Genomic DNA, 17,451 nt, shown 5'->3' with positions numbered 1-17,451 from the left:
GTACAACTAGTTTGAGTGCAAGACATGACCTTGATAACTGAGAACTCAGAACGTAAGACAAACCATTCTGTTATGGTGTCCTTCAACATTGGAATGCAGCCAGATACTCAGTGGGTTTGAGGACCTCTCCCGCTAATGTTATACGACCCTTGACCTCTCATCTTCAAGGACCTTCCTTAACGAGACACACTTCCTCCCCCTGGGCCGGGGTCCGTGGGAGGTGTGGTCTGGAGACCCTGAAGGTGAGGGCCCAGTCCAGTCAGCAGAACCTCAGTCAGCAGAACCTAGAGGTACAACATGTGAGTGTCCGCATCCACCAGCAACTTCATCATTGTTGTTGTAGTATTTATCATCTCCACCATCATCACCATCATCACCACCACCATCATCACCAACCCCATCATCACCATCACCAACCCCATCATCATCATCATCATCATCATCATCATCATCATCATCATCATCATCACCACCATCACCATCACCAACTCCATCATCACCAGCATCATCATCACCATCACCATCATCATCATCATCACCATCATCACCATCATCACCACCATCATCATCATCACCACCACCACCACCACCAAACCCATCATCATTACCATCACCACCACTACCATCATCACTAACCCCATCATCATCACCATCACCAACCCCATCATCATCACCATCACCACCACCATCATCATCACCAACCCCATCATCATCACCACCACCACCATCATCACCAACCCCATCATCATCACCATCACCATCACCAACCCCATCACCATCACCATCACCACCACCACCACCATCATCATCAACACCACCACCATCACTACCATCATCACCAACCCCATCACCATCACCACCACCACTACCATCATCACCAACCCCATCATCATCACCATCACCAACCCCATCACCATCACCACCACCACAATCATCATCACCAACCCCATCATAATCACCACCACCACCATCATCACCATCACCAACACCACCATCGTCATCACCATCATTACCATCACCAACCCCATCATCATCATCATCACCACCACCATCATCATCATCATCATCATCAACCATCAACCATCATCATCCCCATCAGAGGGTTTCTCAATGAGAGCCTCTGTCTCTGAAAGTGCTGTCTGTCTGTAACTGTGTCTCCAGCAGGAGGGCCTACTGCCCGTCGTCAAGAGAATGTCTACATTTCTGGGTCCATGTCACATGGTGACAACTCATTTTTTTCGTGGCCTGGAAGAGGAGGTTGAGTCTGTGACTTAGGTTATGTAAACTGCCTAATGTATGTTGGCAGTCTTCATTTGCCTGCTTGCTTCTCAACATCATAAGTGATTATAATCATTTTGCTTTGGTGCAGATGCATGACGTGTGTGTGTGTGTGTGTGTGTGTGTGTGTGTGTGTGTGTGTATGTGTGTGTGTGAGGCTCTACGTGAGTTAGTGAGAAAGTGAGTGTGTGTGTCCACGTGTATGTGTGTGTGCCAGCATGCATGCCGTGTGTGCTCAGGAAGGTGCCTGTAATAACTGGAGTGTAATACATGTGAATTCCCCCTCGCCTCCATGATTGATGTCACCATAACCCCCTCTCTCATATACCAGTCTGGCTTTGCGTCAGTATTCACACACTGACTAATGGACAGTTTGTACAGACCATCTGCATTCACGGCAGCATAACTTTCAGCCAAAGAAACGGACGTATCTCCTGACATCTCTCTTATTCTCCTTGTAATACACATACGTATATATCCCCGCCTACCATAAATCTCCCATAAGCACCTGCTGTATTCTGAAAAGCACTTTATAATTAAAAACACGCCTAGTCGAAAATCCAGACGCTGAAATATTAAGATCCACTGTGTGCATCGATCCCCCATTTCCTGTCACCCCGGTTTGTTCTACAGAGCCAAACTCTGTGAAGCATTCCATTTTTAACGTCGACTTATTTCCAGATGCATTATTTATTAGGCGGTGGGCAGGGTGATTCACAAGCCATCTGATTGTCTGTGAGTCCAGTGCCCGGGGGGGATTGACCCTACTGAGGTGTGTGTAAGTGTGTGTGTGGTGTGTCACAGCAGATTGTGTTTTCTCTGTGTGTGTGTGTGTGTGTGTGTGTGTGTGTGTGTGTGTGTGTGTGTGTGTGTGTGTGTGTGTGTGTGTGTGTGTGTGTGTGGGCATCAACTGGAGGATAGATGGATCATGGCTGAATGCAACAGTGCAGTGTGGTAGGGATTGGTGGTGTTGGAAGCAGAACTGATCTGACGACCCTCATCAACTGGCCCAGGAATAAAACACTCACATCCACTGTATTCACACTAGGTCTACATCCCAACTGGCAGCCTATTCCCTATTTAGTGCACGACATGGGGAATAGTGTGCGGTTTGGGACATACATTATAGCTCCATAGGATTTACACAGTATGGTTATGTGGTTTAAAGTCTGGGCTGTGGAATCAGATCTTCGACACTCGTTTTAATGGCCTATTCCGTTAGAAGCGATGCCATTCATGAGAACTGAAATTGTGACCCGCAAGATAATCACCATCACTGAGACATGGTGGGATATCGAGGGGTCAAGCTTTCTGAATGATGCGATGTGTCATCATGTGAGGTGTAAAAAAGCTGTGAACTCTTCTATTGCTGCAGCTGCTTCCCTTCGTCCTCCGGGTAAGTTAGAGACGTGCTTTTCTCCCCCCTCCACCCATCCGCCCTCCTTTATTCATTTGTTTTATTGCATTACAGAATTATGTAAATATGTGCATTGCCGATTCTTGAGGGAGAGCGCCGAGCGCAGGACCGGGGCCCGAGAGCATCCGCAAGGGCAATTTGATCGTTTGAGATGAATGCTCGCTAACATATGTCGGCTTGTCACACATACAAATGGACATTAATACGATCACGGAATGAACCCATCTGCAGAGGGGGGACATGGTAAGGGGCATCCTGGTGTCTAATTTACAAACTGAACCGTGGAGTGTGGGATACATGAGGCCTGTGAATGGGTATTATTAATGGATATCTGTTAGATATCCCATAGAGCCTCACACACACACACACACACACACACACACACACACACACACACACACACACACACACACACACACACATACCCCCAGGGCTGTCTATCTGGCTGCTTAGTGGCTGACCCTCAGTCAATGTGAATAACAAAGGCAGTGGGATCATTAGCCCCCCACCTGGGGCGTCTTTAATCGGGTTTGCGTAATGAAGGCAGCTGCCGCGGATTGCTGCATATCCATAATGTGCCGGCGACGTCGCCGTAATGTTGTATTAGTGTTGCATCGTCCGGGAGTGTGTGTGTGTGTGTGTGTGTGTGTGTGTGTGTGTGTGTGTGTGTGTGTGTGTGTGTGTGTGTGTGTGTGTGTGTGTGTGTGTGTGTGTGTGTGTGTGTGTGTGTGTGTGTGTGTGTGTGTGTGTAATTGGATCTGTGAAATTATGTCCACAATCATATCCTGCAGACGTTTGCGGTAGTTCCAGTGTTGCTCAGGCGTTGTGACAGTGTTATGACAAGGCCTGAAGGCCACACCAATGATGTATGCGATGGTATCAGATGGAACGATGATGTCAGATGGAGCGATGGTGTCAGATGGAGCGATGGTGTCAGATGGAGCGATGGTGTCAGATGGAGCGATGGTGTCAGATGGAGCGATGATGTCAGATGGAGCGAGGATGTCAGATGGAACGATGATGTCAGATGGAGCGATGATGTCAGATGGAGCGATGATGTCAGATGGAGCGAGGATGTCAGATGGAACGATGATGTCAGATGGAACGATGATGTCAGATGGAGTGATGATGTCAGATGGAGCGATGATGTCAGATGGAGCGAGGATGTCAGATGGAACGATGATGTCAGATGGAGCGATGATGTCAGATGGAGCGATGATGTCAGATGGAGCGATGATGTCAGATGGAGCGAGGATGTCAGATGGAGCGATGGTGTCAGATGGAGCGATGATGTCAGATGGAGCGAGGATGTCAGATGGAGCATATGAAATGAAGATGCACTAAACTGTCTTGTACTGTGTGCATGACGCAAGAGCATCTGATTGCTTGGGCTCTGGACTGGGGGACAAAAATGACAACCAATGAACCAATGTTGCCCTCTTGTCTCAGGGCCTGGGTACCAACCATAACTCTCCTCAGCTCTCTTACAGTGACTCTATCTCCTAACAGTTATGTCATCCATATACAGTACATTCTGTTGAGTAATCCCTTATTGTGGGCACATCAGTTAAGCCTTCATGTTCTTCCTAGTGGGAAAGTGTGTTTCTAAAATGAAATCTGCCACAGAAAGTGTGACGAGTCGCTCTCTTTCCCACCCTCTGACATAGGCCCTACAGAGTAATGACAGAATCTGGAGCCCACTCCGACACAGCTGAGCCACTCTGCACTGTAAAGAGCTAACTCCTTCAGCAAGGGGTAATGTGTTTGCTGTGCCCAAACCCCCATGACTCTCTGCACATGCAAACACACGCACACACACGCACACACACACGCACGCACACACACAGATACGCACGCGCACACACACCGCCCAGTCATGTCCCACTAATACCACATCCCTTTTAAAAACGACAAGATCTGTATCTTAATGAGGGGGTCAACCAATGAGGTTTGTTTGTTTTAATCCGACCAATCTGTGTGATCAGTTGCCAAATAAGTGACCCTTTTTGTTTGTGTTCCTCTGAGGTGCCCGCGTTGCCAAGTCTAGGCTGATTTCCCAGCTGTTTGGCCCTAATTAATTGGTATGGCGAGCAGCATGCCACTCTCATGTGTTTTTGATGTCGGCGACCACGTTCCTGCCTTTGTACGGCCCTAGCAACAGTGCAGGGGTCTTAACCGGCACCAAGTTGTTGTCTTATCTAAATTAAAACTATGCTAATCTCTGTATTATCCCCACCCCATAGAGTTGCACACTTCCAACAAGACCCCCCTCTCTCTTTCTCTTTCTCTTTCTCTTTCTCTTTCTCTTTCTCTTTCTCTTTCTCTTTCTCTCTCTCTCTCTCTCTCTCTCTCTCTACCTCTCTTTTTTTTTCTCTCTCTCTCTCTCTCTCTCTCTCTCTCTCTCTCTCTCTCTCACTCTCTCTCTCTGTACCTCTCTCTGTTCCTCTCTCACTCTCGCTCCCTCACTCTGCGCATCGTCTCTCTCGTCTCGTCTCTCTCCCTCTATCTATCTACCTCCCCCCCTTCTCTCTCGCTCGCTCTCTCATTTCCTGAACATATTTGATCAGCAGTCAGATCCAGCAGTCAGTGCTGTGCGCCAGGGGAATAATAGCCATTGAACGCCCCACTTTAATTGCATACATTTGTTTTTACAACCATTGTTTTTTATCCTGCCGCTTTGTGGTGATTACGAGTCTGTTGTAAGGCTGCCAGGATACATGGTGTCCCCTGGTGTCTCCTGCAAAGGCACGTAGGAATAGATCCCCTGAAGGAGGTGACTAGCTGAATAAAAAAACTCAGGGGGGGGGGCATCTGTCCCAAATCCTGACCTCCCCTACTGTCCCACCACTGGCTGTTTATGTTCCCTGAAGGAGTTGACTGAATGAGGCACATTTTTGTTTTCATGAACCCCTGAACTCCTCAGGAGCAAGTCCCAATCCAACCCCCCTCCATCTGTCCTACGCATAGAGATACAATTGCTAAATTCTATTCTAGTTCATTCTAGTTATTATATTTCTATGCTTGTATCATAGGACAGAAGGAGGGGATTTAGGACAGGCCCCGGTCATGCAGGCTGTTTACTAAAGGAGACACAAGGCGTGTAGTCTGGTGTTTAGAGCGTTGGACTAGTAACCAGAAGGTTGCAAGATCAAATCCCCGAGATGACAAGGAAAAAACTCTGTCGTTCTGCCCCTGAACAGGCAGGTAACCCACCGTTTCTAGGCCGTCATTGAAAATACGATTTTTTTATTTGATGTTTTAAAATTTTACCTCCTTTATCTCCCCAATTTCAGCCCGTACGGGCTCGGGAGAGACGAAGGTTGAAAGTCATGCGTCCTCCGATATACAACCCAACCAAGCCGCACTGCTTCTTAACACAGTGCGCATCCAACCCGGATGCCAGCCACACCAATGTGTCGGAGGAAACACCGTGCACCTGGCAACCTTGGCTAGCGTGCACTGTGCCCGGCCCGCCACAGGAGTCGCTGGTGCGCGATGAGACAAGGACATCCCTACCGACCAAACCCTTCCTAACCCGGACGACGCTAGGCCAATTGTGCGTCGCCCCACGGACCTCCCGGTCGCAGCTAGTTACAACAGAGCCTGGGCGCAAACCCAGTGCCCTTAACCACTGCGCCACCCGGGAGGCCCTGAAAATAAGAATTTGTTCTTAACTGACTTGCCTAGTTGAAAAAAGGAGGCACCATTTACAAATGCAAAGGATGAGTTGTTTTTAAAGAAGGGAAACCTCTCCTGTCGGTGAATAAAGAGAGGGACTGAATACAAATGAGGCCTTCATGATCTGGTTTAATGGTCTAATTTACTGGGGAGAAGAGTCCAAGAGTGAGTCCTAAACAGCTCTGGTCAAAAGTAGTGCACTATATAGGGAATAGGGTGCCATTCGGGAGTCACACCGAAAGTTCTTCTTCATAAAGCAGCCCAATCCTCAGCTCGTAAAATGCCAATCGCAAGACCGATAAAAAGCTAAATCCATTTGAGAGGTTTTTCCCCGTGTGCACATCCCTGGCTTTTTATTTCACATGTTTTTCCAGAGGGATGATCTGATGGAAAGTGCCTTAAGGGATATAAATGTTTTTTTGTCTGTCTCGTTCAAAATACGCAAGGGGCAACTTTGCCTCGTAGCGATTGGGGGATTCTCTTCTGTCTGTCTGCATCGGCCTAATTCAAGACTGAAGTAAAAGGGGTTTGAGTGCCAGGCTTCTGGCAGCCCCTACGTGAAGAGAATCCATTGCTGCAATCAAAGTCTGATTTATATCATTGTAAATGGCTGTTGAGTTGCAGGGGCCCACTGTGAACTGTACTGTACTATACACCCACTACTCCTCCTAATGTAGGAGTTGAGAGGCATGTTTATCCATTGCCAAGCCAAAAGCACACCACAGTTGAAGCAGGCCTTTCAGTCACAATTACTTTATTACAGTGTAATCATTCCATGATAAAATATTGTTAATGAACTGTAAATGTAATATCCACACGAATACACACATCCCCACCACCGCCCACCAGATACACTTGGCTTCCTGAAGTAAGTAAACCTTGGCTCAGCTTTGTAGTTGCAGGAGAGGTTGCACAGAGTTAGGTGAACTAAGGGAAGAGGGTCTTTCTCTTTAGGACTTTAGTTTTCCTGTCACATTCTGAACGGGAAGATAAGATTCCATTAGCGGTGGGCGACAGACTGTGTCATTTCGACACAAGATTCTCAAACAAAGCCTTCCTCTCTCCACCTTATTAACCTCCCAGGGATCTCTCTTCACAGAGAAGCCAGTCCCCTCGCCCACCTTATCTCAATAATAAATCCATTCCAGCGCACAGCCGCGGCTTTATTATTTATTATTCATATGACTTTTCTGCTGCCGAATAATCTGAGGACAGATCATTAGAACGGCAACACACAGGGAAATGTCACTGCTGAGAGGGAGGCTGTGGCTCTCTCCTGGATTATTTGTTACTAGAACGTGGAGAGGAGACACAATAGGACTTGACTTAACAGAGTTAGGGACTGGGAGAAGTTTTCTCAAGAATTAGGTAAACCCAAAAGAGGATGTATATTTTTACAAAGGCAGGAAATATGCAAATAGAAGTGTAGTAGAGTGTAGTGGATAGGTAGTGGATGATGTGGATAGGTAGTGGATGATGTGGATAGGTAGTGGATGATGTGGATAGGTAGTGGATGATGTGGATAGGTAGTGGATGATGTGGATAGGTAGTGGATGATGTGGATAGGTAGTGGATGATGTGGATAGTAGATAGGTAATGGATGATGTGGATAGTAGATAGGTAGTGGATGATGTGGATAGGTAGTGGGTGATGTGGATAGTAGATAGGTAATGGATGATGTGGATAGTAGATAGGTAGTGGGTGATGTGGATAGTAGATAGGTAGTGGGTGATGTGGATAGTAGATAGGTAGTGGATGATGTGGATATTAGATAGGTAGTGGGTGATGTGGATAGGTAGTGGATGATGTGGATAGTAGATAGGTAATGGATGATGTGGATAGTAGATAGGTAGTGGATGATGTGGATAGGTAGTGGATGATGTGGATAGGTAGTGGATGATGTGGATAGGTAGTGGATGATGTGGATAGGTAGTGGATGATGTGGATAGTAGATAGGTAATGGATGATGTGGATAGTAGATAGGTAGTGGATGATGTGGATAGGTAGTGGGTGATGTGGATAGTAGATAGGTAATGGATGATGTGGATAGTAGATAGGTAGTGGGTGATGTGGATAGTAGATAGGTAGTGGGTGATGTGGATAGTAGATAGGTAGTGGATGATGTGGATATTAGATAGGTAGTGGGTGATGTGGATAGGTAGTGGATGATGTGGATAGTAGATAGGTAATGGATGATGTGGATAGTAGATAGGTAGTGGATGATGTGGATAGGTAGTGGATGATGTGGATAGTAGATAGGTAATGGATGATGTGGATAGTAGATAGGTAGTGGGTGATGTGGATAGTAGATAGGTAGTGGGTGATGTGGATAGTAGATAGGTAGTGGATGATGTGGATATTAGATAGGTAGTGGGTGATGTGGATAGTAGATAGGTAATGGATGATGTGGATATTAGATAGGTAATGGATGATGTGGATAGTAGATAGGTAATGGATGATGTGGATATTAGATAGGTAGTGGGTGATGTGGATAGTAGATAGGTAGTGGGTGATGTGGATAGTAGATAGGTAGTGGATGATGTGGATAGTAGATAGGTAGTGGGTGATGTGGATAGGTAGTGGATGATGTGGATAGTAGATAGGTATTGGATGATGTGGATAGGTAGTGGATGATGTGGATAGTAGATAGGTAGTGGGTGATGTAGATAGTAGATAGGTAGTGGATGATGTGGATAGGTAGTGGATGATGTGGCTAGTGGATAGGTAGTGGATGATGTGGATAGTAGATAGGTAGTGGGTGATGTGGATGATGTGGATAGTAGATAGGTATTGGATGATGTGGATAGTAGATAGGTAGTGGGTGATGTGGATAGGTAATGGATGATGTGGATAGTAGATAGGTAGTGGATGATGTGGATAGTAGATAGGTAGTGGGTGATGTGGATGATGTGGATAGTAGATAGGTAGTGGATGATGTGGATATTAGATAGGTAGTGGGTGATGTGGATAGTAGATAGGTAGTGGATGATGTGGATAGTAGATAGGTAGTGGGTGATGTGGATAGTATATAGGTAGTGGGTGATGTGGATAGGTAGTGGATGATGTGGATAGTAGATAGGTATTGGATGATGTGGATAGGTAGTGGATGATGTGGATAGTAGATAGGTAGTGGGTGATGTAGATAGTAGATAGGTAGTGGATGATGTGGATAGGTAGTGGATGATGTGGCTAGTGGATAGGTAGTGGATGATGTGGATAGTAGATAGGTAGTGGGTGATGTGGATGATGTGGATAGTAGATAGGTATTGGATGATGTGGATAGTAGATAGGTAGTGGGTGATGTGGATAGGTAATGGATGATGTGGATAGTAGATAGGTAGTGGATGATGTGGATAGGGGATAGGTAGTGGGTGATGTGGATAGGTAGTGGGTGATGTGGATAGTAGATAGGTAGTGGGTGATGTGGATAGGTAATGGATGATGTGGATGGTGGATAGGTAGTGGGTGATGTGGATAGTAGATAGGTAGTGGGTGCTGTGGATAGGTAATGGATGATGTGGATAGGTAGTGGATGATGTGGATAGTGGATAGGTAGTGGGAGATGTGGATAGTAGATAGGTAGTGGGTGCTGTGGATAGGTAATGGATGATGTGGATAGTAGATAGGTAGTGGGTGATGTGGATAGGAAGTGGATGATGTGGATAGTGGATAGGTAATGGATGATGTGGATAGATAGTGGGTGATGTGGATAGTAGATAGGTAGTGGATGATGTGGATAGTGGATAGGTAGTGGGTGATGTGGATAGGTAGTGGATGATGTGGATAGTAGATAGGTAGTGGGTGATGTGGATAGGTAGTGAGTGATGTGGATAGTAGATAGGTAGTGGGTGATGTGGATATTAGATAGGTAGTGGGTGATGTGGATATTAGATAGGTAGTGGATGATGTGGATGGGTAATGGATGATGTGGATAGTGGATAGGTAGTGGATGATGTGGATAGTAGATAGGTAGTGGGTGATGTGGATAGTGGGAAGGTAGTGGGTGATGTGGACAGTAGATAGGTAGCGGGTGATGTGAATAGTGGATAGGTAGTGGGTGATGTGAATCGTAGATAGGTGATGTGGATTGTAGATAGGTAGTGGATGATGTGGATAGTAGATAGGTAGTGGATGATGTGGATAGTAGATAGGTAGTGGGTGATGTGGATAGGTAGTGGATGATGTGGATATTGGATAGGTATTGGATGATGTGGATAGTAGATAGGTAGTGGGTGATGTGGATAGGTAGTGGATGATGTGGATAGTAGATAGGTAGTGGGTGATGTGGATAGTAGATAGGTAGTGGGTGATGTGGATAGTGGGAAGGTAGTGGGTGATGTGAATCGTAGATAGGTGATGTGGATTGTAGATAGGTAGTGGGTGATGTGGATAGTGGGAAGGTAGTGGGTGATGTGAATCGTAGATAGGTGATGTGGATTGTAGATAGGTAGTGGGTGATGTGGATAGTGGGAAGGTAGTGGGTGATGTGGATAGTAGATAGGTAGTGGGTGATGTGGATAGTGGGAAGGTAGTGGGTGATGTGAATCGTAGATAGGTGATGTGGATTGTAGATAGGTAGTGGATGATGTGGATATTAGATAGGTAGTGGGTGATGTGGATATTAGATAGGTAGTGGGTGATGTGGATAGGTAGTGGGTGATGTGGATAGTAGATAGGTAGTGGGTGATGTGGATAGGTAGTGGGTGATGTGGATAGTATATAGGTAGTGGGTGATGTGGATAGGTAGTGGGTGATGTGGATAGTGGATTGGTAGTGGGTGATGTGGATAGGTAGTGGGTGATGTGGATAGTATATAGGTAGTGGGTGATGTGGATAGGTAGTGGGTGATGTGGATAGTGGATAGGTAGTGGGTGATGTGGATAGTAGATGGGTAGTGGATGATGTGGATAGTAGATAGGTAGTGGGTGATGTGGATAGGTAGTGGATGATGTGGATAGTAGATAGGTAGTGGGTGATGTGGATAGGTAGTGGATGATGTGGATATTGGATAGGTAGTGGATGATGTGGATAGTGGGAAGGTAGTGGGTGATGTGGATAGGTAGTGGATGATGTGGATAGTAGATAGGTAGTGGGTGATGTGGATAGTAGATAGGTAGTGGGTGATGTGGATAGTGGGAAGGTAGTGGGTGATGTGGATAGGTAGTGGATGATGTGGATATTGGATAGGTTGTGGATGATGTGGATAGTGGGAAGGTAGTGGGTGATGTGGATAGGTAGTGGATGATGTGGATAGTAGATAGGTAGTGGGTGATGTGGATAGTAGATAGGTAGTGGGTGATGTGGATAGTGGGAAGGTAGTGGGTGATGTGAATCGTAGATAGGTGATGTGGATTGTAGATAGGTAGTGGGTGATGTGGATAGTGGGAAGGTAGTGGGTGATGTGAATCGTAGATAGGTGATGTGGATTGTAGATAGGTAGTGGGTGATGTGGATAGTGGGAAGGTAGTGGGTGATGTGAATCGTAGATAGGTAGTGGGTGATGTGGATAGTGGGAAGGTAGTGGGTGATGTGGATAGTAGATAGGTAGTGGGTGATGTGGATAGGTAGTGGATGATGTGGATAGTAGATAGGTATTGGATGATGTGGATAGGTAGTGGATGATGTGGATAGTAGATAGGTAGTGGGTGATGTAGATAGTAGATAGGTAGTGGATGATGTGGATAGGTAGTGGGTGATGTGGATAGTAGATAGGTAATGGATGATGTGGATAGTAGATAGGTAGTGGGTGATGTGGATAGTAGATAGGTAGTGGGTGATGTGGATAGTAGATAGGTAGTGGATGATGTGGATATTAGATAGGTAGTGGGTGATGTGGATAGGTAGTGGATGATGTGGATAGTAGATAGGTAATGGATGATGTGGATAGTAGATAGGTAGTGGATGATGTGGATAGGTAGTGGATGATGTGGATAGTAGATAGGTAATGGATGATGTGGATAGTAGATAGGTAATGGATGATGTGGATATTAGATAGGTAATGGATGATGTGGATAGTAGATAGGTAATGGATGATGTGGATATTAGATAGGTAGTGGGTGATGTGGATAGTAGATAGGTAGTGGGTGATGTGGATAGTAGATAGGTAGTGGATGATGTGGATAGTAGATAGGTAGTGGGTGATGTGGATAGGTAGTGGATGATGTGGATAGTAGATAGGTATTGGATGATGTGGATAGGTAGTGGATGATGTGGATAGTAGATAGGTAGTGGGTGATGTAGATAGTAGATAGGTAGTGGATGATGTGGATAGGTAGTGGATGATGTGGCTAGTGGATAGGTAGTGGATGATGTGGATAGTAGATAGGTAGTGGGTGATGTGGATGATGTGGATAGTAGATAGGTATTGGATGATGTGGATAGTAGATAGGTAGTGGGTGATGTGGATAGGTAATGGATGATGTGGATAGTAGATAGGTAGTGGATGATGTGGATAGTAGATAGGTAGTGGGTGATGTGGATGATGTGGATAGTAGATAGGTAGTGGATGATGTGGATATTAGATAGGTAGTGGGTGATGTGGATAGTAGATAGGTAGTGGATGATGTGGATAGTAGATAGGTAGTGGGTGATGTGGATAGTATATAGGTAGTGGGTGATGTGGATAGGTAGTGGATGATGTGGATAGTAGATAGGTATTGGATGATGTGGATAGGTAGTGGATGATGTGGATAGTAGATAGGTAGTGGGTGATGTAGATAGTAGATAGGTAGTGGATGATGTGGATAGGTAGTGGATGATGTGGCTAGTGGATAGGTAGTGGATGATGTGGATAGTAGATAGGTAGTGGGTGATGTGGATGATGTGGATAGTAGATAGGTATTGGATGATGTGGATAGTAGATAGGTAGTGGGTGATGTGGATAGGTAATGGATGATGTGGATAGTAGATAGGTAGTGGATGATGTGGATAGGGGATAGGTAGTGGGTGATGTGGATAGGTAGTGGGTGATGTGGATAGTAGATAGGTAGTGGGTGATGTGGATAGGTAATGGATGATGTGGATGGTGGATAGGTAGTGGGTGATGTGGATAGTAGATAGGTAGTGGGTGCTGTGGATAGGTAATGGATGATGTGGATAGGTAGTGGATGATGTGGATAGTGGATAGGTAGTGGGAGATGTGGATAGTAGATAGGTAGTGGGTGCTGTGGATAGGTAATGGATGATGTGGATAGTAGATAGGTAGTGGGTGATGTGGATAGGAAGTGGATGATGTGGATAGTGGATAGGTAATGGATGATGTGGATAGATAGTGGGTGATGTGGATAGTAGATAGGTAGTGGATGATGTGGATAGTGGATAGGTAGTGGGTGATGTGGATAGGTAGTGGATGATGTGGATAGTAGATAGGTAGTGGGTGATGTGGATAGGTAGTGAGTGATGTGGATAGTAGATAGGTAGTGGGTGATGTGGATATTAGATAGGTAGTGGGTGATGTGGATATTAGATAGGTAGTGGATGATGTGGATGGGTAATGGATGATGTGGATAGTGGATAGGTAGTGGATGATGTGGATAGTAGATAGGTAGTGGGTGATGTGGGAAGGTAGTGGGTGATGTGGACAGTAGATAGGTAGCGGGTGATGTGAATAGTGGATAGGTAGTGGGTGATGTGAATCGTAGATAGGTGATGTGGATTGTAGATAGGTAGTGGATGATGTGGATAGTAGATAGGTAGTGGATGATGTGGATAGTAGATAGGTAGTGGGTGATGTGGATAGGTAGTGGATGATGTGGATATTGGATAGGTATTGGATGATGTGGATAGTAGATAGGTAGTGGGTGATGTGGATAGGTAGTGGATGATGTGGATAGTAGATAGGTAGTGGGTGATGTGGATAGTAGATAGGTAGTGGGTGATGTGGATAGTGGGAAGGTAGTGGGTGATGTGAATCGTAGATAGGTGATGTGGATTGTAGATAGGTAGTGGGTGATGTGGATAGTGGGAAGGTAGTGGGTGATGTGAATCGTAGATAGGTGATGTGGATTGTAGATAGGTAGTGGGTGATGTGGATAGTGGGAAGGTAGTGGGTGATGTGGATAGTAGATAGGTAGTGGGTGATGTGGATAGTGGGAAGGTAGTGGGTGATGTGAATCGTAGATAGGTGATGTGGATTGTAGATAGGTAGTGGATGATGTGGATATTAGATAGGTAGTGGGTGATGTGGATATTAGATAGGTAGTGGGTGATGTGGATAGGTAGTGGGTGATGTGGATAGTAGATAGGTAGTGGGTGATGTGGATAGGTAGTGGGTGATGTGGATAGTATATAGGTAGTGGGTGATGTGGATAGGTAGTGGGTGATGTGGATAGTGGATTGGTAGTGGGTGATGTGGATAGGTAGTGGGTGATGTGGATAGTATATAGGTAGTGGGTGATGTGGATAGGTAGTGGGTGATGTGGATAGTGGATAGGTAGTGGGTGATGTGGATAGTAGATGGGTAGTGGATGATGTGGATAGTAGATAGGTAGTGGGTGATGTGGATAGGTAGTGGATGATGTGGATAGTAGATAGGTAGTGGGTGATGTGGATAGGTAGTGGATGATGTGGATATTGGATAGGTAGTGGATGATGTGGATAGTGGGAAGGTAGTGGGTGATGTGGATAGGTAGTGGATGATGTGGATAGTAGATAGGTAGTGGGTGATGTGGATAGTAGATAGGTAGTGGGTGATGTGGATAGTGGGAAGGTAGTGGGTGATGTGGATAGGTAGTGGATGATGTGGATATTGGATAGGTTGTGGATGATGTGGATAGTGGGAAGGTAGTGGGTGATGTGGATAGGTAGTGGATGATGTGGATAGTAGATAGGTAGTGGGTGATGTGGATAGTAGATAGGTAGTGGGTGATGTGGATAGTGGGAAGGTAGTGGGTGATGTGAATCGTAGATAGGTGATGTGGATTGTAGATAGGTAGTGGGTGATGTGGATAGTGGGAAGGTAGTGGGTGATGTGAATCGTAGATAGGTGATGTGGATTGTAGATAGGTAGTGGGTGATGTGGATAGTGGGAAGGTAGTGGGTGATGTGAATCGTAGATAGGTAGTGGGTGATGTGGATAGTGGGAAGGTAGTGGGTGATGTGGATAGTAGATAGGTAGTGGGTGATGTGGATAGTGGGAAGGTAGTGGGTGATGTGAATCGTAGATAGGTGATGTGGATTGTAGATAGGTAGTGGATGATGTGGATATTAGATAGGTAGTGGGTGATGTGGATAGTAGATAGGTAGTGGGTGATGTGGATAGGTAGTGGGTGATGTGGATAGTAGATAGGTAGTGGGTGATGTGGACAGGTATTGGGTGATGTGGATAGTATATAGGTAGTGGGTGATGTGGATAGGTAGTGGGTGATGTGGATAGTGGATTGGTAGTGGGTGATGTGGATAGGTAGTGGGTGATGTGGATAGTATATAGGTAGTGGGTGATGTGGATAGGTAGTGGGTGATGTGGATAGTGGATAGGTAGTGGGTGATGTGGATAGTAGATGGGTAGTGGATGATGTGGATAGTAGATAGGTAGTGGGTGATGTGGATAGGTAGTGGATGATGTGGATAGTTGATAGGTAGTGGGTGATGTGGATAGGTAGTGGATGATGTGGATATTGGATAGGTTGTGGATGATGTGGATAGTGGGAAGGTAGTGGGTGATGTGGATAGGTAGTGGATGATGTGGATAGTAGATAGGTAGTGGGTGATGTGGATAGTAGATAGGTAGTGGGTGATGTGGATAGTGGGAAGGTAGTGGGTGATGTGAATCGTAGATAGGTGATGTGGATTGTAGATAGGTAGTGGATGATGTGGATATTAGATAGGTAGTGGGTGATGTGGATATTAGATAGGTAGTGGGTGATGTGGATAGGTAGTGGGTGATGTGGATAGTAGATAGGTAGTGGGTGATGTGGATAGGTAGTGGGTGATGTGGATAGTATATAGGTAGTGGGTGATGTGGATAGGTAGTGGGTGATGTGGATAGTGGATTGGTAGTGGGTGATGTGGATAGGTAGTGGGTGATGTGGATAGTATATAGGTAGTGGGTGATGTGGATAGGTAGTGGGTGATGTGGATAGTGGATAGGTAGTGGGTGATGTGGATAGTAGATGGGTAGTGGATGATGTGGATAGTAGATAGGTAGTGGGTGATGTGGATAGGTAGTGGATGATGTGGATATTGGATAGGTAGTGGATGATGTGGATAGTGGATAGGTATTGGATGATGTGGATAGTAGATAGGTAGTGGGTGATGTGGATAGTAGATAGGTAGTGGATGATGTGGATAGTGGGAAGGTAGTGGGTGATGTGGACAGTAGATAGGTAGCGGGTGATGTGAATAGGTAGTGGGTGATGTGGATAGTAGATAGGTAGTGGGTGATGTGGATAGGTAGTGGGTGATGTGGATAGTGGATTGGTAGTGGGTGATGTGGATAGGTAGTGGGTGATGTGGATAGTATATAGGTAGTGGGTGATGTGGATAGGTAGTGGGTGATGTGGATAGTGGATAGGTAGTGGATGATGTGGATAGTAGATAGGTAGTGGGTGATGTGGATAGGTAGTGGATGATGTGGATCGTAGATAGGTAGTGTGTGATGTGGATAGGTAGTGGATGATGTGGATAGTAGATAGGTAGTGGATGATGTGGATAGGTAGTGGATGATGTGGATAGTAGATAGGTAGTGGGTGATGTGGATATTAGATAGGTAGTGGGTGATGTGGATATGTAGTGGATGATGTGGATCGTAGATAGGTAGTGTGTGATGTGCATAAGTAGTGGATGATGTGGATAGTAGATAGGTAGTGGATGATGTGGATAGTAGATAGGTAGTGGATGATGTAGATAGGTAGTGGGTGATGTGGATATGTAGTGGATGATGTGGATCGTAGATAGGTAGTGTGTGATGTGCATAAGTAGTGGATGATGTGGATAGTAGATAGGTAGTGGGTGATGTGGATAGGTAGTGGATGATGTGGATAGTAGATAGGTAGTGGATGATGTGGATATGTAGTGGATGATGTGGATAGTAGATAGGTAGTGGATGATGTGGATAGTAGATAGGTAGTGGGTGATGTGGA

This window comes from Oncorhynchus mykiss, chromosome 15 (assembly GCF_013265735.2).
Source record: "Oncorhynchus mykiss isolate Arlee chromosome 15, USDA_OmykA_1.1, whole genome shotgun sequence".
Lineage (NCBI taxonomy): Eukaryota > Metazoa > Chordata > Actinopteri > Salmoniformes > Salmonidae > Oncorhynchus > Oncorhynchus mykiss.
The sequence above is the reverse complement of the archived record's forward strand: the minus strand, read 5'-3'. Positions refer to the sequence as shown.